The following is a 25,625-nucleotide window of genomic DNA, read 5'->3' as shown; positions in this document are numbered from 1 at the left end:
TTTCTTTTATTACTACTACTAAGTGAACATGGAAAGTAAGCTAGACAGAAGCTACAACTAAATTTTTTGTTTTTTCTTAAGGTTTACCAAACACACAAGAAGAAAGCGAGGAAAAGAAATAACTAACATGGATAATACAATGAAAAAGTCTGAACACCGACAACTGGAATGAGTTTGTGAACATGAATGTAATGTCGGTGAGAAATACATACTCCCCCAAGATTAGACTTTTGGCCTAAGTTGGTCTAAGCCCATGGATCAAAGTAGCCCTCTCCGGTGTACTGAGGAGGATCCTAGGGGTTCCACTGGTTGGCAAGCTCCTGTGGCTCCCACTGATAAACAGGCTCCTGATATGGATCAGGTGATGGCTCTGGCTCGTGAACTGGGGATCACGTCCACTCCTAGTATGCATAAATGTCCTCGGGCATGATGAGGTATGTGCCTGAATGAATATTAAACAAAGAAGGTGCATGCAAGGTAATAATCTGACAAGTCTTTTCGCTACATACCAGGTTATAAATGAGTCTCTTTTCCATATTATAGCGAATAAAATCATGTGCTACCATACTGTTATAGTCTAGGTAAATAGTGGGCAGCGCCATCTCCTCTTTCTCACCATGCCTAATAGGTATCTCAAAGTGTCTAGCAAGGCAGGAAGCATAAATACCTCCAAAGATAGGACCCTTAGTACAGTTTAAACTCAACTGTCTAGCAACCATAGCGCCTAAACTGAAAGTTCTATCACGAAGTAAAGCGTGGCGCAAAATGGCGAGGTCAGGGGCACTAAGGCCTTCGTTGTCCCCGTGACCAATTAAACATCTCCCCGCAAATAATGAGTAATAGCGCAAAATAGGAAAATGTAAACTAGACACTCTCGCTTCAGACACCTTTCTCCTTTCCCCTACGGTAACTGTATCAATAAAATCTTCCACATCTCTAGGACGTCGTTCCTCGACGCTGCCCTCAAAAGGTAACTTACAAACCACACAAAAATCATAAAGCGTCATTTCCTTATACTCATCATATAAGTAAAAATCTACCATGGGTGGTGATCTCCTAGCATGAAAATGAAAATTTTGCACGAAAGTATTAGTGAGTTGGAGGTACTACTCACATTGTTCATGGAGGAAGTCGGTGATGCCTGCATTCTCAGCCAAATAAAAGAAATTTTCATAAATTCCGGCCGCTTCCAAGAATGCATCACATGGCCATTCACACGGATGAACCTCCGTGGTGCGAGGAAGATTGTACTTGGGCTCTCCTTCTCCTCATTTTCTTTTTCATTCGAACCCCGGCTCGAAGAGCCTCACAACAATCTCCTCATCATTTTCCTCCTCTAAAAATTTCTGAAATTTTTAGTTACTCAAAATAAAAGTGAACCAAACTCAACAAAATTGATAGCAACTACTCCTACCAGTGTCTGGGGGTTATATCATTCATCAAAACTACTTTGGACCATATAAATTTGACATGCAAGCTCAAGAACAAGGTCACCACAGCAGCAAAAATTTGCAATAAATAAAGCACTAGAACAAAAACGAAGTGGATGGTTGCTGGAATAAGTGGAGGGAACCCAGGTGGGACCCACAAGACACGGGGGCGCGCCCTCCACCCTTGTGGCCCACTGGTGAAGCCCCCTGGTGTGTGTTTAGTGCCAGAAATTCTAAAATATTCAATAAAAAATCATACTAAATTTTCAGGGCATTTGGAGAACTTTTATTTTTGGGACATTTTTTATTTCATGGATAATTCAGAAAACAGACAGAAAATACTATTTTTGCTTTATTTAATCTAAATAAAAGAAAATAAAAAGTGGGTACAGAAAGTTGTGCTTTCTAAATTCATCCATCTCATGCTCATCAAAAGGAATCCATTAACAAGGTTGATCAAGTCTTATTAACAAACTTCTTCTGAATGACATGAAACTGGATTTTTTTTTGAATAGCACTAGGTTACCTCAACGGGGATATGCACGTCCCCAACAATAAGAATATCATATTTCTATTTGACAGTAGGAAGAGGGAATTCAAAACCTCCAATAGTAATAGCTGGAAATTTCCCAATAGAATTGATACTATGAACTTGAGGTTGTTTCTTCGGAAAGTGTACCGTATGCTCATTACCATTAACATGAAAAGTGACATTGCCTTTGTTGCAATCAATAACAGCCCCCGCAGTATTCAAAAAGGGTCTACCAAGGATGATCGACATACTATCGTCCTCGGGAATATCAAGAATAACAAAGTCCGTTAAGATAGTAACGTTTGCAACCACAATAGGCACATCCTCACAAATACCGATGGGTATAGTAGTTGATTTATCAGCCATTTGAAAATAGATTTCAGTAGGTGTCAACTTATTCAATTCATGTCTACGATATAAAGAGAAAGGTATAACACTAACACCGACTCCAAGATCACATAAAGCAGTTTTAACATAGTTTCTTTTAATGGAGCATGGCATAGTTGGTACTCCAGGGTCTCCTAGTTTCTTTGGTATTCCACCCTTAAAAGTGTAATTAGCAAGCATGGTGGAAATTTCAGCTTCCATTATCTTTCTTTTATTTGTAACAATATCCTTCATATACTTAGCATAAGGAGGCATTTTAAGCATATCAGTCAAGCGCATACGCAAAAAGATAGGTCTAATCATTTCAGCAAAGCGCTCAAAATCCTCATCATCTTTTTTCTTGGATGGTTTAGGAGCAAAGGGCATGGGTTTCTGAACCCATGGTTCTCTTTCTCTACCATGTTTCCTAGCAACAAAGTCTCTCTTATCATAACGTTGATTCTTTGATTGTGGGTTATCAAGATCAACAGCAGGTTCTATCTCCACATCATTATCATTACTTGGTTGAGCATCAACACGAACATCATCATTAACATTATTACTAGGTTCATGTTCATCACCAGATTGTGTCTTAGCATCAGAAATAGAAATATCATTGGGATTCTTAGGTGTGTCTATAACAGGTTCACTAGAAGCATGCAAAGTCCTATCAGTTTTCTTTTTCTTTTTATTACTAGTACTAGGTGCATTAGTATTAATTCTCTAAGAATCTTGCTCAACTCTCTTAGGATGGCCCTCGGGATACAAAGGTTCCTGGGTCATTTTACCACCTCTAGTCATAATCCTAACAGCATTATCATTATTCTTATTATTTAACTCATTAAGCAAATCATTCTGTGCCTTAAGTACTTGTTCTACTTGAGTTTTAACCATGGAAACATGTTTACTAATAAGCTTAAGATCATTAATAGTTCTACTCATATAATCACCCAAGTGGTCAAATGTTTCAATTGTCTACTAACATAAGCATTGAAGTTTTCTTGTTTAACAATGAAATTATCAAACTCATCCAAGCATTGACTGAAAGAAATATGCCCTAGAGGCAATAATAAAGTTGTTATTTATATTTCCTTATATCATGATAAATGTTTATTGTTCATGCTAGAATTGTATTAACCGGAAACTTGATACATGTGTGAATACATATACAAAACAAAGTGTCCCTAGTATGCCTCTACTTGACTAGCTCGTTAATCAAAGATGGTTAAGTTTCCTGACCATAGACATGTGTTGTCATTTGATGAACGGGGTCACATCATTAGGAGAATGATGTGATGGACAAGACCCATCCATTAGCTTAGCATAATGATCATTAAGTTTTATTGCTATTGCTTTCTTCATGACTTATACATATTCCTTTGACTATGAGATTATGCAACTCCTGAATACCGAAGGAACACCTTGTGTGCTATCAAACATCACAACATAACTGGGTGATTATAAAGATGCTATACAGGTGTATCCGAAGGTGTTTGTTGGGTTGGCATAGATCAAGATTAGGATTTGTCACTCCGAGTATCGGAGAGGTATCTCTGGGCCCTCTCGGTAATGCACATCATGGTAAGCCTTGCAAGCAATGTGACTAATGAGTTAGTTGTGGGATGATGTATTACGGAACGAGTAAAGAGACTTGCCGGTAACGAGATTGAACTAGGTATGAAGATACCGACGATTGAATCTCGGGCAAGTAACATACCGATGACAAAGGAAATGATGTATGTTGTCATTGCGGTTTGACTGATAAAGATCTTTGTAGAATATGTAGGAACCAATATGAGCATCTAGGTTCCGCTCTTGGTTATTGATCGGAAATGTTTCTCGGTCATGTCTACATAGTTCTCGAACCCGTAGGGTCCGCACGCCCTACGTTCGATGACGATTTGTATTATGAGTTATGTGTTTTGGTCACTGAAGATTGTTCGAATTCCCGGATGAGATCATGGACATGACGAGGAGTCTCGAAATGGTCGAGAGGTAAAGATTGATATATTGGACGATAGTATTCGGACACCGGAATAGTTTCGGAGCGTTTCGGATATTTTTTCGAAGTATTGAGGGGTTACCGGAGCCCCCCCCCCCCCCGGAAAGTAATGGGCCAACATGGGCCATAGGGGAGAGAGAGGGGAGCCCACAAGGGGTGACGCCTCCCCATGGGCAGTTCGAATTGGACAAGGGGAAGGAGCCGCGGCCCCCCTTTCCTTCTCCCTCTCCCTCTCCTTCCCTTTTCCCCCTCCGAAAGAAAGGTAGGGGGGCCGACTAGGACTAGGAGTCGAAATCGGTTCCCCCCCATGGCACGCCCCTAGGGCCGGCCTCCTACCTCTCCTCCTTTATATACGGGGGCAGGGGGCACCCCAAGAACATCAATTGTTCTCTTAGCCGTGTGCGGTGCCCCCTCCACAGTTTACTCCTCCGGTCATATTGTCATAGTGCTTAGGTGAAGTCCTGCGCGGATCACATCACCATCACCGCCACCACGCCGTCATGCTGAAGAAACTCTCCATAGACACTTTGCTGGATCAAGAGTTCGAGGGACATCATCGAGTTGAACGTGTGCAGAACTCAGAGGTGTTGTACGTTCGGTGCTTGATTGGTTGGATCACGAAGATGTTCGACTACATCAACCGCGTTATGCTAACGCTTCCGCTTTCGGTCTACGAGGGTACGTGGACACAATCTTCCCCTCTCGTTGCTATGCATCTCCTAGATAGATCTTGCGTGATTGTAGGAATTTTTTTGAAATTGCATGCTATGTTCCCCAACATTGACCAGCAGACTTATTATGAGGAATATTGCCTTCATCAAATCTATGGAGAGATTTTACCTCTACTACCTATGTCGGGTTATCAAGACCATGTATTTCTTCAATAGGTGGTAGATTCTTAACATCTTCAGCTTTAATACGTTTTCTTTCATAGATTTCTTTGCCTCTTGCATATATTTAAGACTGAGAAATAGAATACCCCTTTTCTTTGGAGTTGGATTAGGAGTTGGTTCAGGAAGTGTCCAATCATTATCATTACTCAATATATTATTCAATAGCAATTCAGCTTGATCAACAGTCTGTTCCCTGAAACACAACCAACACAACTATCCAGGTGGTGTCTTTGGAAGCATCGGTTAGTCCATTATAAAAGATATCAAGTATTTCATTTTTCTTGAGAGGATGATCAGGCAACACATTAAGTAATTGGAGAATCCTCCTCCAAGCTTGTGGGAGACTCTCTTCTTCAATTTTCACAAAGTTAAATATTTCCTTTAAAGCAGCTTGTTTCTTATGAGCAGGGAAATATTTTTCAGAGAAGTAGTAAATCATATCCTGGGGACTACGCACACAACCAGGAGCAAGAAAATTAAACTATAACTTAGCATCACCCTTTAATGAGAAAGGAAACAACTTAAGAATATAGTAATAGAGAATTTTATCCTCATGAGCAAATAAGGTGGCTATATCATTCAATTTAGTAAGATGTGCCACAATAGTTTCAGATTAATAACCATAGAAAGGATCAGATTCAACCAAAGTAATTAACATAGGATTGATAGAGAATTCATAATCATTATTAGTAACAAAGATACGTGAAGTAGCAAACTTAGGATCATATTGCATTCTAGCATTCAGACATTTTTCTTTCAGCTTAGCTAGCAGTTTCTTAAGATCATCTCTATCATTACAAACAAGAAAGTCTCTAGCAGTTTCCTCATCCACAATATAACCCTCAGGTAAAACAGGCAATTCATATCTAGGGGGAGAATCATAATCTTCAGTTTCAATAATATCATCAGTTTCAGTAATTTCATTCTCTCTAACCCTAGCAAGTTGTTCATCAAGAAATTCACCAAGTGGCACCGTATTATCAAGCAGGGAAGTAGTTTCATCATAAGCATCATGCATAGTAGAAGTGGCATTGCTACCTCTTGAGCTTGTGTTGGATTTCCCCGAAGAGGAAAGGATGATGCAGCAGAGTAGCGTAAGTATTTCCCTCGGTTTTTGAGAACCAAGGTATCAATCCAGTAGGAGGCCACGCTCAAGTCCCTCGTACCTACACAAAATGATAGCTACTCGCAACCAACGCGATTAGGGGTTGTCAATCCCTTCACGGTCACTTACGAGAGTGAGATCTGATAGATATAATATTTTTGGTATAAAGATGCAAAGTGAAAAGTAAAGGCAAAGTAAAAAAGCAAAGCAAGATTAAAGTAATGGAGATTGATATGATGAGAATAGACCCGGGGGCCGTAGGTTTCACTAGTGGCTTCTCTCAAGAGCATAAGTATTCTACGGTGGGTGAACAAATTACTGTTGAGCAATTGACAGAATTGAGCATAGTTATGAGAATATCTAGGCATGATCATGCATATAGGCATCACGTCCGTGACAAGTAGACCGAAATGATTCTGCATCTACTACTATTACTCCACTCATCGACCGCTATCCAGCATGCATCTAGAGTATTAAGTTAAAAACAGAGTAACACCTTAAGCAAGATGACATGATGTAGAGAGGTAAATTCATGCAATATGAAATAAACCCCATCTTGCTATCCTCGATGACAACGATACAATACGTGCCTTGCTGCCCCTTCTGTCACTGGGAAAGGACACCGCAAGATCGAACCCAAAGCTAAGCACTTCTCCCATGGCAAGAAATACCAATCTAGTTGGCCAAACCAAATGGATAATTCGGACAGACTTGCAAAGATAACCAATCATACATAAATGAATTCAGATAAGATTCAAATATTAATCATAGATAAACTTGATCATAAACCCACAATTCATCGGTCTCAACAAACACCGCAAAAAGAAGATTAAATCGAATAGATCTCCACGAGAGAGGGGGAGAACTTTGTATTGAGATTCAAAGAGAGAGAAGAAGCCATCTAGCTACTAACTATGGACCTGAAGGTCTGAGGTAAACTACTCACACTTCATTGGAGAGGCTATGATGATGTAGAAGCCCTCCGTGATGACGGCCCTCTTCCGGCGGAGCTCCGGAACAGGCCCCAAGATGGGATCTCGTGGATGCAAAAAGTTGCGGTGGTGGAATTAGGTTTTTGCCTCCTCTTCTGTTTGTTCGGGGGTACATAGGTATATATAGGAGGAAGGAGTACGTCGGTGGAGCTCCGAGGGGCCACGAGGCAGGGGGTGCGCCCTAGAGGGGGGGGGCGCACCACCCACCCTCGTGACCGCCTCTTTTGTTCCTTGGAGCAGGGTCCAAGTCTCCTGGATCACGTTCGGTGAGAAAATCACGTTCCCGAAGGTTTTATTCCGTTTGGACTCCGTTTGATATTCCGTTTCTTCGAAACACTGAAATAGGCAAAAAACAGCAATTCTGGGCTGGGCCTCCGGTTAATAGGTTAGTCCCAAAAATAATATAAAAGTGGAAAATAAAGCCCAATATAGTCCAAAACAGTAGATAATATAGCATGGAGCAATCAAAAATTATAGATACGTTGGAGACGTATCAGGCATCCCCAAGCTTAATTCCTGCTCGTCCTCGAGTAGGTAAATGATAAAAAGAGAATTTTTGATGTAGAGTGCTACTTGGCATAATTTCAATGCAAATCTTCTTAATTTTGGTATGAATATTCAGATTAGGGAGATTCAAGCAAAAGTTCACATTGACATAAAAATAATAATACTTCAAGCAAACCAATAAAGCAATTATGTTTTCTTAAAGTAACATGGCCAAAGAAAGTTCATCCCTACAAAATCATATAGTTTAGTCATGCTCCATTTTCGTCACACAAGAATGCTCTCATCATGCACAACCCCGATGACAAGCCAAGCAATTGTTTCATACCTTAGTAATTTCAAACTCATAAACTTTCACGCAATACACGAGCGTGAGCCATGGATATAGCACTATAGGTGGAATAGAATAATGATGGGGGTTATGTGGAGAAGACAAAAAAGGAGAAAGTTTCACATCAACGAGGATAATCAATGGGCTATGGAGATGCTCATCGATGGATGTTAATGCAACGAGTAGGGATTGCCATGCAACGGATGCACTAGAGCTATAAATGTATGAAAGCTCAACAAAAGAAACTAAGTGGGTGTGCATCTAACTTGCTTGCTCATGAAGACCTAGGGCACTTGAGGAGGCCCATTGTTGGAATATACAAGCCAAGTTCTATAATGAAAATTCCCACTAGTATATGAAAGTGATAACTCAAGAGACTCTCTATATGAAGAACATGGTGCTATTTTGAAGCACAAGTGTGGCAAAAAAGAATAGTAGCATTGCCCCTTTTTATTTATTTTCTTTTTTGGGCCTTCTTTTTTTATTTGGCCTTTCTCTTTTTTTATTTTTTTATTTTGGGACAATGCTCTATTAATGATGATCATCACACTTCTATTTATTTACAACTCAATGATTTCAACTTGATACTAGAATAAAGTATGACTCTATATGAATGCCTCCGGCGGTGTACCGGGATATGCAATGAATCAAGAGTGACAAGTATGAAAAATTATGAACGGTGGCTTTGCCACAAATACTATGTCAACTACATGATCATGCTAGGCAATATGACAATGATGAATGTGTCATGATAAACTGGATGGTGGAAAGTTGCATGGCAATATATCTTGGAATGGCTATGGAAATGCCATAATAGGTAGGTATGGTGGCTGTTTTGAGGAAGATATAAGGAGGTTTATGTGTGACAGAGCGTATCATATCACGGGGTTTGGATGCACTGGCGAAGTTTGCACCAACTCTCGATGTGAGAAAGGGCAATGCACAGTACCGAATAGGCTAGCAAGGATGGAAGGGTGAGAGTGCGTATAATCCATGGACTCAACATTAGTCATAAAGAACTCATATACTTACTGCAAAAGTCTACAAGCCATCAAAAACCAAAGTATTATGCGCATGCTCCTAGGGGGATAGATTGGTAGGAAAAGACCATCGCTCGTCCCCGACCGCCACTCATAAGGAGGACAATCAAATAACACCTCATGTTTCAAATTTGTTGCATAACGTTTACCATACGTGCATGCTACGGGACTTGCAAACTTTAACTCAAGCACTTCTAAAATTCACAATTACTCTACTAGCATGACTTTGATACTAATACCTCCACATCTCAAAACAATTATCAAGCATCCAACTTTTCTTAGTATTCAACACACTCAAAAGAAAGTTTCACAAATCTTGAATACCAAGCATGTTATTATTAAGCAAATTACCATGCTATTAAGACTCTCAAAATAATTTAAGTGAAGCATGAGAGATCAATAGTTTCTTTAAAACAAATCCACCACCGTGCTCTAAAAATCTAAGTGAAGCACATAGAGCAAAATTATAACGCTCAAGAGATATAAATGAAGCACATAGAGCAAAACTACTTAGCTCAAAAGATATAAGTGAAGCACATAGAGTATTCTATCAAATTGTAATTCATGCATGGCTCTCTCAAAAGGTGTGTACAGCAAGGATGATTGTGGCACACTAACAATAAAATACACAAATAATACAAGACGCTCTAAGCAAAACACATTTCATGTTGGTGAATAAAAATATAGCTCCAAGTAAATTACCGATGGAAGTGGACGAAAGAGGGGATGCCTTCCGGGGCATCCCCAAGGTTTGAATTTTTGGTGTCCTTGGATTAAATTGGGGGTGCCATGGGCATCCCCAAGCTTAGGCTCTTTCCACTCCTTGTTCCATAATCCATCACAAGAATTCACCCAAAACTTGAAAACTTCACAACACAAAACTTAAAGTAGAAAACTCGTGAGCTCCGTTAGCGAAAGAAAACAAAAGACCACTTCAAGGTACTGTAATGAACTCATTATTTATTTATATTGGTGTTAAACCTACTGTATTCCAACTTTTCTATGGATTATAAACTATTTTACTAACCATAGATTCATCAAAATAAGCAAACAACACACGAAAAACAGAATCTGTCAAAAACAGAACAGTCTGTAGTAATCTGTAGCTAGCGCAAGATCTGGAACCCCAAAAATTCTAAAATAAATTGCTGGACGTGAGGAATTTATCTATTAATCATCTCATAAAATAATTAACTAAATATGACTCTCCAAATAAAAATGACAGCAGTTCTCGTGAGCGCTAAAGTTTCTGTTTTTTACAGCAAGTTCAACAAGACTTTCCCCAAGTCTTCCCAACGGTTCTACTTGGCACAAACACTAATTAAACACAAAAAAACACAACCAAAACAGAGGCTAAATAATTTATTTATTACTAAACAGGAGCAAAAAGCAAGGAATAAAAATAAAATTGGGTTGCCTCCCAACAAGCGCTATCGTTTAACGCCCCTAGCTAGGCATAACAAGCAAAGATAGATCTAGGTATTGCCATCTTTGGTAGGCAATCCATAATTGGCTCTCATGATAGTTTCATATGGCAATTTTATTTTCTTTCTTGAGAAGTGTTCCATGCCCTTTTTTAATGTAAATTGAAATCTAATATTCCCTTCCTTCATATCAATAATCGCACCAACCGTTCTAAGGAAAGGTCTACCAAGAATAATAGGGCAAGAAGGATTGCAATCTATATCAAGAACAATGAAATCTACGGGCACATAATTCCTATTTGCAACAATAAGAACATCATTAATTCTTCCCATAGGTTTCTTAATAGTAGAATCCGCAAGATGCAAGTTTAGAGAGCAATCATCAAAATTACGGAAATCTAGCAAATCACACAACGTTTTGGGGATGGTGGAGACACTAGCACCCAAATCACACAAAGCATAAAACTCATGATCTTTAATTTTAATTTTAATAGTTGGTTCCCACTCATCATAGAGTTTTCTAGGGATAGGAACTTTCAACTCAAGTTTTTCTTCATAAGATTGCATCAAGGCATCAACAATATGTTCGGTGAAGGCTTTATTTTGATTATAAGAATGTGGAGAATTTAGCACGGATTGCAACAAGGAAATACAATAAATTAAAGAACAACTTTCATAATTAAATTCCTTGAAATCCAATATAGTGGGTTTAGCAACGTCTAGATTTTTATTTCTTTCAATCCCACTTTCATCAATTTCATCATAAAGATCTAAATACTCCGAATTTTAGAACGCCTTCTAGGTAAAGGAAGATCATATTCAGTTTCATAAAGATTCATATTGCAAAACAAAGATTTAATAGGAGACACATCAATAACTTTTAGATCTTCATCTTGATTTTCATTGGAATTGGAAGAACATGCTTTAATAAAGGCATCTTTGGAGGCACGCATCCTAGCGGTTCTTTCCTTGCACTCATCAATGGAAATTCTCATGGATTTGAGAGACTCATTGATATCTTGCTTAGGAGGAATAGATCTAAGCTTTAAAGAATCAACCTCAAGAGAAATTCTATCAACGTTCCTAGCCAAATCATCAATTTAAGCAATTTCTCTTCAAGCAAAGCATTAAAATTCTTTTGTGAATTCATAAACTCTTTAACACTATTCTCAAATTCAGAGGGCATCTTATTATAATTTCCATAAGAGTTGTTGTAGGAGTACCCATAATTATTAGAAGGATTACTAGGATATGGCCTAGGATTAAAATTCCCTCTATAAGCGTTGTTACCAAAATTATTCCTACCAACAAAATTCACATCCATAGATTCATTGTTATTCTCAATCAAAGTAGACAAAGGCATATCATTAAGATCAGAAGAAACACTCTTAGTAGCAAATAATTTCATAAGTTCATCCATCTTTCCACTCAACACATTGATTTTCTTCTATCGCATGCACTTTTTTATTAGAAGTTCTTTCAGTATGCCATTGAGAATAATTAACCATAATATTATCTAGGAGTTTAGTAGCATCTCCTAAAGTGATTTCCATAAAAGTACCTCCCGCGGCCGAATCTAAAAGATTTCTAGAAGCAAAATTCAATCTGGCACAAAAATTTATATAATCATCCACAAATTCAAACCATGAGTAGGGCAATTACGTATCATTAATTTCATTCTCTCCCAAGCTTGTGCAACATGTTCATGATCAAGTTGTTTAAAGTTCATAATATCGTTTCTAAGAGAGATGATCTTAGCGGGAGGGAAATACTTAGAGATAAAAGCATCTTTGCACTTGTTCCAGGAATCAATACTATTTTTAGGCAAAGACGAAAACCAAGCTTTAGCACGATCTCTAAGCGAAAAAGGAAATAGCTTCAATTTAACGACATCATTATCGACATCTCATTTCTTTTGCATATCACATAAATCAACGAAGCTATTTAGATGACTAGCAGCATCTTCACTAGGAAGGCCGGCGAATTGATCTTTCATAACAAGATTCAACAAAGTAGCATTGATTTCACAAGATTCAGTATTGGCAAGAGGAGCAATGGGAGTGCTAAGGAAATCATTATTATTGGTATTGGTGAAGTCACACAATTTGGTAGTATCTTGAGCCATCGCGACAAACAAGAAAACAAACTAGCACACGAGCAAACAAGGGCAAACGGGCAAAAGAGGCAAATAGAGAGGGACGATAGAGAGAGAGAGAGGGTGAATAAAACGGCAAGGGTGAAGTGGGGAGAGGAAAACGAGAGGCAAATGGCAAATAATGTAATGCGAGAGATAGGGATTGTGCTGGGTACTTGGTATGTTGACTTTTTGCGTAGACTCCCCGGCAACGGCGCCAGAAATTCTTCTTGCTACCTCTTGAGCTTGCTTTGGATTTCCCCGGAGAGGAAAGGATGATGCAGCAGAGTAGCGTAAGTATTTCCCTCGGTTTTTGAGAACCAAGGTATCAATCCAGTAGGAGGCCATGCTCAAGTCCCTCGTACCTGCACAAAATGATAGCTACTCGCAACCAACACGATTAGGGGTTGTCAATCCCTTCACGGTCACTTACGAGAGTGAGATCTGATAGATATAATATTTTTGGTATAAAGATGCAAAGTGAAAAGTAAAGGCAAAGTAAAAAAAGCAAAGCAAGATTAAAGTAATGGAGATTGATATGATGAGAATAGACCCGGGGGCCATAGGTTTCACTAGTGACTTCTCTCAAGAGCATAAGTATTCTATGGTGGGTGAACAAATTAATGTTGAGCAATTGACAGAATTGAGCATAGTTACGAGAATATCTAGGCATGATCATATATATAGGCATCACGTACGTGACAAGTAGACCGAAACGATTCTGCATCTACTACTATTACTCCACTCATCGACCGCTATCCAGCATGCATCTAGAGTATTAAGTTAAAAACAGAGTAACGCCTTAAGCAAGATTACATGATGTAGAGAGATAAATTCATGCGATATGAAATAAACCCCATCTTGTTATCCTCGATGGCAACGATACAATACGTGCCTTCCTGCCCCTTCTGTCACTGGGAAAGGACACTGCAAGATCGAACCCAAAGCTAAGCACTTCTCCCATGGCAAGAATTACCAATCTAGTTGGCCAAACCGAACAGATAATTTGAAGAGACTTGCAAAGATAACCAATCATACATAAAAGAATTCAGAGAAGATTCAAATATTAATCATAGATAAACTTGATCATAAACCCACAATTCATCGGTCTCAACAAACACACCGCAAAAAGAAGATTACATCGAATAGATCTCCATGAGAGAGGGGGAGAACTTTGTATTGAGATTCAAAGAGAGAGAAGAAGCCATCTAGCTACTAACTATGGACCCGAAGGTCTGAGATAAACTACTCACACTTCATCGGAGAGGCTATGATGATGTAGAAGCCCTCCGTGATGACAGCCCTCTTCCGGTGGAGCTCCGGAACAGGCCCCAAGATGGGATCTCGTGGATATAGAAAGTTGCGGCGGTGGAATTAGGTTTTTGCCTCCTCTTCTGTTTGTTTGGGGGTACATAGGTATATATAGGAGGAAGGAGTACGTCGGTGGAGCTCCGAGGGGCCCACGAGGCAGGGGGAGCGCCCTAGGGGGGGCGCCCTCCACCCTCGTGACCGCCTCTTTTGTTGCATGGAGCAGGGTCCAAGTCTCCTAGATCACGTTCGGTGAGAAAATCACGTTCCCGAAGGTTTTATTCCGTTTGGACTCCATTTGATATTCCGTTTCTTCGAAACACTGAAATAGGCAAAAAAAACAGCAATTCTGGGTTGGGCCTCCGGTTAATAGGTTTGTCCCAAAAATAATATAAAAGTGGAAAATAAAGCCCAATATAGTCAGCATGGAGCAATCAAAAATTATAGATACGTTGGAGACGTATCAGGCATCATCAATAACATGCGACATATCAAAATCAATAGCAGGTGTAGGTGCCACAAGTTTAGTCAAAATAGAACGTGAATCAAGTGCAGAGCTGGATGGCAGTTCCTTTCCTACCCTCGTAGTTGAGGGGAAAATCTTGGTTCTTTGATCTTTCAAGTTCCTCATAGTGATCAACAGATATAAATTCCTAGTGACTCAGATAATAAAGCTATGCTCCCCGGCAACGGCGCCAGAAAAAGATCTTGATAACCCACAAGTATAGGGGATCGCAATAGTTTTCGAGGGTAGAGTATTCAACCCAAATTTATTGATTCGACACAAGGGGAGCCAAAGAATATTCTCAAGTATTAGCAGTCGAGTCGTCAATTCAACCACACCTGAAGGACTTAATATCTGCAGCAAAATATTTAGTAGCAAAGTAGTATGGAAGTAACGGTAACAGCGGCAAAAGTAACAGTAGCAGTTCTGTAACAATCGTAAAAGTGGCAACGGAAAAGTAACTTAGCAAAGGTCAATGTGTGAAAAGCTCGTAGGCAACAGATCAATGATGGATAATTATGTCGGATGGCATTCATCATGCAACAGTTATAACATAGGGTGACATAGAACTAGCTCCAATTCATCGATATTATGTAGGCACGTATTCCGAGTATAGTCATACGTGCTTATGGAAAAGAACTTGCATGACATCTTTTGTCCTACCCTCCCGTGGTAGCGGGGTCCTAATGGAAACTAAGGGATATTAAGGCCTCGTTTTAATAGAGAACCGGACCAAAGCATTAGCACTTAGTGAATACATGAACTCCTCAAACTACGGTCATCACGGGGAAGTGTCCCGACTATTGTCACTCCGGGGTTGCTGGATCATAACACGTAGTAGGCGACTATAACTTGCAAGATAGGATTAAGAACACAAATATATTCATGAAAACATAATAGGTTCAGATCTGAAACCATGGCACTCGGGCCCTAGTGACAAGCATTAGGCATAGCAAAGTCATAGCAACATCAATCTTAGAACATAGTGGATACTAGGGATCAAATCCTAACAAAACTAACTCGATTACATGGTAAATCTAATCCAACCCATCACCGTTCAGCAAGCCTACGATGGAATTACTCACGCACGGTGGTGAGCATCATGAAATTGATGATGGAGGATGGTTGATGATGACGATGACGACGATTTCCCCTCTCTGGAGCCCAAAACGGACTCCAGATCTGCCCTCCCAAGGAAGAACAGGAGGTGGCGTCGGCTCCGTATCGTAAAACGTGATGAATCCTTCTCTCTGATTTTTTTCTCCCCGAACGTGAATATATGGAGTTGGAGTTGAGGTCGGTGGAGCTTCGTGGGACCCATAAGATAGGAGGGCGCACCCTCCACCCTTGTGGACGGGTGGTGGGTCCTCTCTGGTTGATTCTTTCACCAATATTTTTTATTTATTCCAAAAATATTCTCCGTGAAGTTTCACGTCATTCCGAGAACTTTTATTTCTTCACAAAAATAACACCACGGCAATTTTGCTGAAAACAGCGTCAGTCCAGGTTAGTTCCATTCAAATAATGCAAATTAGAGTCCAAAACAAGGGTGAAAGAGTTTGGAAAAGTAGATGCGATGGAGACGTATCAGTCAGCTCAACGTATTTAGACGGTGCCCTATTTAATGTGAATGTGGCTTTCACTAATGCATAACCCCAAATCGATAGTGGTAAATTGGTAAGAGACATCATAGAATGCACCATATCTAATAAAGTACAGTTACGACGTTCGGACACACCATTATGATGTGGTGTTCCAGGTGGCATGAGTTGTGAAACTATTCCACATTGTTTTATATGAAGGACAAACTCGTAACTCAAATATTCGCCTCTGCGATCAGATCATTGATGACCCACAAGTATAGGGGATCTATCATAGTCCTTTCGATAAGTAAGAGTGTCGAACCCAACGAGGAGCAGAAGGAAATGATAAGCGGTTTTCAGCAAGGTATTCTCTGCAAGCAATGAAATTATAGGTAACAGATAGTTTTGTGATAAGATAATTGGTAACGAGCAACAAGTAACAAAAGAAAATAAAGTGCAGCAAGGTGGCCTAATCCTTTTTATAGCAAAGGACAAGCCTGGACAAACTCTTATATGATGTAAAGCGCTCCCGAGGACACATGGGAATATCGTCAAGCTAGGTTTCATCACGATCATATGATTCGTGTTCGGTACTTTGATAATTTGGTATGTGGGTGGACCGGTGCTTGGGTACTGCCCTTACTTGGGCAAGCATTGCAAGCATCCGCAACTACAACAAAAGTATTAAGGCAAACCTAACCATAGCATGAAACATATGGATCCAAATCAGCCCCTTACGAAGCAACACATAAACTAGGGTTTAAGCTTCTGTCACTCTAGCAACCCATCTGTGACTCCCCCGATTTGACCGTACACTAATCATGCACGCAAATGTGTACGATCAAGATCAGGGACTCACGGGAAGATATCACAACACAACTCTACAAATAAAATAAGTCATACAAGCATCATAATACAAGCCAGGGGCCTCGAGGGCTCGAATACAAGTGCTCGATCATAGACGAGTCAGCGGAAGCAACAATATCTGAGTACAGACATAAGTTAAACAAGTTTGCCTTAAGAAGGCTAGCACAAACTGGGATACAGATCGAAAGAGGCGCAGGCCTCCTGCCTGGGATCCTCCTAACTACTCTAGGTCGTCGTCAGCGGGCAGCACGTAGTAGTAGGCACCTCCGGTGTAGTAGGGGCCGTCGTCGACGGTGGCGTCTGGCTCCTGGACTCCAGCATCTGGTTGCGACAACCAGGAAAAAGGAAAGGGGAAAAAGGGGGAAGAAAGCAACCGTGAGTACTCATCCAAAGTACTCGCAAGCAAGGAACTACACTACATATGCATGGGTATATGTGTAAGGAGGCCATATCAGTGGACTGAACTGCAGAATGCCAGAATAAGAGGGGGATAGCTAATCCTGTCGAAGACTACGCTTCTGGCACCTCGTCTTGCATCAAGTAGAAGAGAGTAGATTGAAGTCCTCCAAGTAGCATCTCCAAGTAGCATCTCATAGCATAATCCTACCCGGCGATCCCTCCTCATATCCCTGAGGAGAGCGACCACCGGTTGTATCTGGCACTTGGAAGGGTGTGTTTTATTAAGTATCCGGTTCTAGTTGTCATAAGGTCAAGGTACAACTCCAAGTCGTCCTGTTACCGAAGATCACGGCTATTCGAATAGATTAACTTCCCTGCAGGGGTGCACCACATAACCCAACACGCTCGATCCCATTTGGCCGGACACACTTTCCTGGGTCATGCCCGGCCTCGGAAGATCAACACGTCGCAGCCCCACCTAGGCAAAACAGAGAGGCCAGCACGCCGGTCTAAACCTAAGCGCACAGGGGTCTGGGCCCATCGCCCATAGCACACCTGCACGTTGCGTGGGCGGCCGGAAGCAGAACTAGCCCCTTAATACAGAGCAGGCTCACGTTCCAATCCGGCGCGCGCCGCTCCGTCGCTGACGTCTGAAGTGCTTCGGCTGATACCACGACGTCGGGATACCCATAACTACTCCCACGTAGATGGTTAGTGCGTATAGGCTCGTAGCCAGACTCAGATCAAATACCAAGATCTCATTAAGCGTGTTAAGTATCCGCGAATGCCGAACAAGGCCAAGCCCACCTGTCTCCTAGGTGGTCTCAACCTGCCCTGTCGCTCCGCCACAAAGTAACAGTCGGGGGCCGTCGGGAACTCAGGCCCACCTCTACCTGGATGGAGCCACCTGCCCCTTCAGCCCCCATCTCCAAACAGTATCACCAGTAATGTAACAGTGTAAAGTATATAGTATATGCCCGTGATCACCTCCCAAGTGATCACGGCCCGATAGTATAGCAAGGCAGACTGACATGAATGTAGGGCCAATGATGATAAACTAGCATCCTATACTAAGCATATAGGATTGCAGGTATGGTATCAACAGATGTAGCGACAATGTCAGGCTATGCATCAGAATAGGATTAACGAAAACAGTAACATGCTACACTACTCTAATGCAAGCAGTATAGAGTAGAATAGGCGATATCTGGTGATCAAGGGGGGGGCTTTCCTGGTTGCTCTGGCAAGAGAGAGGGGTCGTCAACTCCGTAGTCGAACTGGTCAGCAGCAGCGTCGGTCTCGTAGTCTACCGGAGAGGAGAGGGGGAAGAAATAATGAATACAGAGCAAACAAAGCATCACAAATATAACAAGGCAATACGCGGTGTTCGGTGTGCCCTAACGCGGTAGTGGGTGATACCGGTGAAGGGGGGAAAACATCCGGGAAAGTATTCCCGGTGTTTTGTGTTTCCGGGCAGAGGAGCCGGAGGGGGAAAGTTGCGGGTTCGATAGGTTAGGGGGTGTGGCGGACGAACGGACTGCGTATCCGGAATTCGTCCCGTCGTTCTGAGCAACTTTCATGTTGAAAATATTTTAATCCGAGTTACGGATTAAAAGATATGATTTTTAAAAGATTTTAACAATTTTGGAATTTAATTATTTATTTAATTAATTCAAAAAAAATGTATTTTATGACGTCAGCATGATGTCATGCTGACGTCAGCAGTCAACAGGGGTTGACTGAGTCAACCCTGACATGTGGGTCCCGTGGGACCCACCTGTCATACACTGTTAGGTTAATTAGGATTTAGTTAAACTAATTACTGTTTAATTAAGCTAACAGGTTAATTAGATTAATTAATTAAGGTTAATTAACTTAATTAATTAATTAATTAATTAATTAAATTTGTTTTATTTTAATTATTGTTTTTTATTTATTTATTTATTTATTTATTTAAACTCCCTTTTTTTTAAACGTTTCTGGGGCTGGGGCCCCTTTGTCAGTGGGCCAAAGGCCTAGCGGGTTTGGGCGCTATCGGGCGGGCGTTGGCGCCCGACTGGGCGAGTGCTCGCCCGCAGGGATTGCAGCGGGGCGAGGCCACCGGGGCTGCGGTGGGGCGCCGACCAGGGCGGTGGCGTGGTGGCCGGCAGGGTGGCCGCGGGGCAGATGCGGGTCGGCGCGGCTGGGTGCGAACGGCGCGGCCAGCAGCGGCGCTGTCAGGAGAGGCCGGAGGAGGCCACGGCGACGGGCGCGCGCGGAGGAGCTCGTCGGGGCAGTCGGGAGCGGCGACTTGCAACAGAGAGGGGGAGAGGGGCACCGGGAGGCGTGGTCCCGAGCGCGGCGAGGGCGGGTGGTGCGGCGACGGAGCCGCGGCGGAGGGGCGCCGGACGTGAGGGCCGCCACGGGCGCGGCTGGCGCAGTTGACCGGCGCGAGCAAGGACGGCAAAACGCCGGCGAGCTAGGGAGAGGCCACGGCCGTGTGCGAGCGCGGCGGGCGTAGGGGAACGGAGGCCGAGGGCCTCACCGGGCTTTGTAGGGACTAGGGGCAGCGGGCGCGGTGGAGGTCGGGGGCGACCGGCGAGGAGGGAGTCGGGGAGGCGTGCGCCGGCGTCGGGGAGGGCGGGGGCCGTCGGGGTCGTCTCGGTCGGGGGTCTCCGCCCCCGATCCAGATCGGGCGAGGGCAGGGGAGAGGGGTGGGGGCGCGTGGGGGGGAAGGAGTGGGGCGGCTAGGGTTCGGCCGCGGGGGGTGGGGGGGTATGTGGCCGGGGCGGCTGGGCCGATGGGCCGGCCCAAGGGGGGGGGGAAGTTGGGCCAGGCCAGGGGCCAGGTGGGGTGGGGGAACTGGCTGGGCCAGGGGGTTTTCCCCTCCCTCTCCCTTTTTTTTCTTCTTTCTTTTCTTTTATTAATTTTCTTTTCTGTTTTTAGATTATTTAAAATGCCAAAGCATTTTACAAAAATTAGTGCACCCCACCATAATTATGTTAGCTATTTTTAGACAACCCCCGAAAATTTTTAGTTTTGGTTTTGAAACTTTTTATCTTTGCTCTTGTTTTGATTTTTGTTTTAGAACGGGTTCGGATCTAACGCGAGTTTATCCACAGTAACCGAGGTGACGTGGCAACATTAGTGGGGATTACTGTAGCTTAATTACCCGGGCGTCACAATTCTCCTCCACTACAAGAAATCTCGTCCCGAGATTTAAGAGGGGAGCAAGGGGGAAAGTTCTGGTTACAATATTCTAACGGATCTTCTCGAAGAAGTTAATTCCTTTCGTTGATGTCTTCAATCCTTTATTCCGATGCATCATGATAAACTTGTCACCATTTATTCGGGAACTCCATCGTACTTACGAATAGGTAAGGGGTAGCTCTACAATGATAGGATGTTATAAGGGAAACTCATCTGGGGGTATCCCAAGAATGAACTTATGAGTATCTCTCGAGTTGAACAAATGACACACATCGAGAGCAAAGTAAGACAGTGCGATAAGAAGTTTCAAGCGGATAGGCAATCGTTCATTGCCTGAAGCAGGGTGCGAAAGGGTTCAGAGCAACGGGAATAAGTATTGCGTCCGATACCGGAATAGATCAGCAGGCAAGTGGCCCGTGAATTACATACAAAGTCAAGCGTGAGGATTATCTTTGGAAACGTGGTGTACAGGAGAGTCAAGTTTCGATCCTGTGGAACTGTGGGTTATGGGCCCACCATGTGGTTAAAAGTAGAAAGGTTGGTGACATCTTGCACGATCATGTAAGCTAGGCATGTCAGAGGAGAGTCTGAGGGTCATGTCGGCAACAACATAGGTACCAAGGGCGAGGGACGAAGAGAACCAATTTCCTGCTCATTGAACGAGGCGGACCAATAGGCAAGGTTCTCGTCCATCGGTGGTTACCGGAATGTCATCAACAATAGTAATAGGGTCTTACTTACAGAGTGGTATAACGAGGTGCTTACCTAAGCAGGGGATTATCACTGCTTAGATTATATATATCCCAAGAAGGGTCAAACAGACCCATGGAAAGGAAAATGTGATCATTAGGTTAAACAGGACAATGGAAAGGAAAAATGTGTTTAAACACATATTTCAGGGGTATATCCTTCCCAAGGACAAGCAGAGCAAGATATCTGTGTCAGGATATAATGTAGAAAACTCTTTAGGTAGGGGAGAGAATTTTCATGACATTGCCCATACAACGGTGTTAGGATAATTTGAGTAAGAAAATTTAGCATTGTGCTTCAAGTGTTCTTATTGATGATAGGAGTACCAGATACATGCTTCGTAATAGCATTGACATGGTCTTTAAGCAAAGTTCGGACTTTAGACACACAAGGCATCCATCATGAACAACTCATAGAATAAGTCCTATGATATCCTCATGAAAGAATGGTTAACCTTTGCAAAAGAAATTATAGCAGTAGGTCCTCCGGCCAGGGGGTGCTGGACATGCCATCACCTTACCGGGTCATAAAAGACCAATGTTATAACTCTTGGAAATGTCCCAGCCATCATATCTGACCGAGGTTCAGATCCGATTGGTGTCAGGATACCTCTGACTTAGGAGGCCAGAGAAGAAAAGGCGCAACGCAAATTGACGAGATGGCATTGTAAGATTCTCGGGGAAATGAACTATGAAGTGATTTCCGTTATCAAGAGTCCATCATTATCCCAAGGAGAGGACAAGGAGGTGTCTGGTGAGCTCAACGGCAATTCATCGAGATTACCAAAAGATGGATTTCCACAATTAAGTGAACAAGGGTATAACATTTGGCATATCAAATGATATAAGGAAGTATGCTCGAGGAAAACATACACAATTAAACATTGGTTGAAGGGTGCGCCCGAAGTACGGGTTGGGTTGCACGACCAATGTTAGAATGGTGATTCAATTAGCGAAGGACTTAGAATGAACTATCGCCCATTCACTTCAAAGCAATAGGGTTGTTAGAAGTTTTGAATTCACACGCCATCGCTCCATTGTCGGTATTCCGGTTGAAAACAATACGGGGACCAAGGAATGAACGAAGATGGCAAGAAGTATTATGATATCAAGAATTATTAAGAGGCGGTGAAATTCTCACCACATTCTTGACAAAAAGAGATGGTAATACTTCCGAGGTAAGGAAGATCAACTGCTGGGTAGCAGTGATCTCAAGGTTTACACAAAACACGAACAAGTTGTGTTGAACGGAAGGCAATAAAGTGGTCGATGAGAACAGGAATCATCGAGGGGCAAGGATGGTATTACCCATCATGAATTCAATTGAATTCCTGGAAGAGCTCGGAATGATGATGATGATCACGACACATTTGTCGAGAGATTTCATGCAGATGTAGTCAATCAGCGACGACATCAAGTCAAAGGAATGATGAAGCAAGAGGTTATTGGAACCAAGGTTACGACACAAACTCGAACTCAAGCTTGTTGTTTAAGGTGAAAGGGTATGACGAGAAAAAAAAATCGACGTAAGGTTAGTTCATCGTCGAAAATTGGTGCTCCGAGAATAAGGACCAGGTAGCACCGTTAGAATCGTCACGTCAATGATATAGCCAAACAGGCTAGGAATGGCGTGATCGGGTACAAACTCGTACTTATAGAAGCTTACTGAAGAGTTGTTGAACCGTAGAGCGGACTCGGTTCAGTTATCGGTGTCTTTGAGTGTTCAATAACTCCGATCCCATGAAAAATTGTAATCGGTGAGTATGTAGTACTTGATGAAGAACTCATAAAAAATTATGCAGTTCCAAGATAATCTCGAGATACCAGGTGGTAATACTCGACGACAGATCAAACTAGAAGTTGAACTGGGGTATTGCTCTATAGAAGACAAGTGCTTAAACTTGCACAGGACATGATATTTAAAGGAGAACATGGTCAGAACCACGATTGCAAAAAGGCCAGATCTCAGATATAAGATGAACTTATACCAAGGGAATAATTGATTTTAAAAGAAACTTCGATGAGAAGATGTACATCGTGTCCATGGGCATGAACGCAAAGTTCAAGGTCGACTCCCACTTCTCCAATGCACAACCTTTCATTCACTTCTCGCGCTAGATGAAGTTGTAGTTTTGAAATTTTATCTGGCAAAATACCAGAAGAGTACGACTCGTGAAAACTTTCGAGTTCACACCTATTAAGGGAGGCATAGGTTCAACCCATCGGGGCATCTTAGAATCATATACCAGAATCTTTAGAAGTAATTAACTCAAGCTCGAAGACAGAGCATGGTTAAGAAAGCAGAGGATACAATTTACCAAAGGCATTATGTATCAGAGGAAGAACTTCCAAAGTGATTGAATATGAGGGACGTTGTCAGATAAAATCCAACAAAGGTCTTGATGGTCCACAAAGGATCTGATACGAGTATCGGTACTCAACTAGAGGAAGAAGAATGCAAGGAGATCAGATTATAGAAACAACTGACTAACTCAATTGCCAAATGCAAAGGAATTATGATTTCCAAATCAAGGGATCAGAAGCAGACGTTCTGATCAAGGATGGATCAAGTGAATATACCAGAGGCACAATCGACGACAGATAGTTTGGTCGAAAACCAGCTCATGTTAAAAATGACGTCTGAGCCGGGAAGATAATCCTAGGACTCGACTGATGATTGTGAACATTCACAACGTATTGAATCAACGGACTCAAAAATGATGGTGACAAAGGATTCCAATACGATTACTATACTTATGGGATTAATCATAATGAAAGCAAACAAGAAATTCCAGAGCAATAGGTTGCTGAGGATTTTCGGAATATCGAATGGTATTTCGGAGACTTTTGTATAACACATGAACAACTGGGGGATGAGCGGATACTCGATAAGTGCGAGAATTAACCGTAGGGGTATTCAGATGACAAAGAACAGCAAGGCAGTAAGCTCAAAGGATTATCGAAGCAACGACGAGTTTTTCAAGGTATCTTGTAATAACAAGACCAACTGGGGATGAAGGTAAGAATAACAACTGCAAGTAGTTATCCATAAGGGTTTAAGATGGAAGGGGAATTGCAAACGCGATGAACACAAGTTCTCGAGTTAACAACGGAGAGTATCTTCAGGGTCTTCTGGTGCAGCAGACGATCATCAGTAATAAGGGGCTCTCCGGGTGAAAATGATAACGAGATCCTAATGTTAGATTTAGCAAAAATCATTTAACCCGAATAGAAGAGAAATAAGAGTCCCAGAGTATAGGTCGAGGAATAAAAGATCCTAATACCACCCAATGGCGTCGTGTGCCCGTAAGACACACAGCCATGTTAGTAAAAGTTTTGTAAAGTCTAGACTCAACTTCGGCCAAGGAGTAGGAAAGGGGATTCCTACAGGCAGTCGGCTCTGATACCAACTTGTGACTCCCCCGATTTGACCGTACACTAATCATGCACGCAAATGTGTACGATCAAGATCAGGGACTCACGGGAAGATATCACAACACAACTCTACAAATAAAATAAGTCATACAAGCATCATAATACAAGCCAGGGGCCTCGAGGGCTCGAATACAAGTGCTCGATCATAGACGAGTCAGCGGAAGCAACAATATCTGAGTACAGACATAAGTTAAACAAGTTTGCCTTAAGAAGGCTAGCACAAACTGGGATACAGATCGAAAGAGGCGCAGGCCTCCTGCCTGGGATCCTCCTAACTACTCCAGGTCGTCGTCAGCGGGCAGCACGTAGTAGTAGGCACCTCCGGTGTAGTAGGGGCCGTCGTCGACGGTGGCGTCTAGCTCCTGGACTCCAGCATCTGGTTGCGACAACCAGGAAAGAAGGAAAGGGGAAAAAGGGGGAGAAAGCAACCGTGAGTACTCATCCAAAGTACTCGCAAGCAAGGAACTACACTACATATGCATGGGTATATGTGTAAGGAGGCCATATCAGTGGACTGAACTGCAGAATGCCAGAATAAGAGGGGGATAGCTAATCCTGTCGAAGACTACGCTTCTGGCAGCCTCCGTCTTGCATCAAGTAGAAGAGAGTAGATTGAAGTCCTCCAAGTAGCATCTCCAAGTAGCATCTCATAGCATAATCCTACCCGGCGATCCCCTCCTCATATCCCTGAGGAGAGCGACCACCGGTTGTATCTGGCACTTGGAAGGGTGTGTTTTATTAAGTATCCGGTTCTAGTTGTCATAAGGTCAAGGTACAACTCCAAGTCGTCCTGTTACCGAAGATCACGGCTATTCGAATAGATTAACTTCCCTGCAG

Source organism: Triticum aestivum, chromosome 5A, assembly GCF_018294505.1.
Source record: "Triticum aestivum cultivar Chinese Spring chromosome 5A, IWGSC CS RefSeq v2.1, whole genome shotgun sequence".
NCBI classification, from domain to species: domain Eukaryota; kingdom Viridiplantae; phylum Streptophyta; class Magnoliopsida; order Poales; family Poaceae; genus Triticum; species Triticum aestivum.
The sequence above is the reverse complement of the archived record's forward strand: the minus strand, read 5'-3'. Positions refer to the sequence as shown.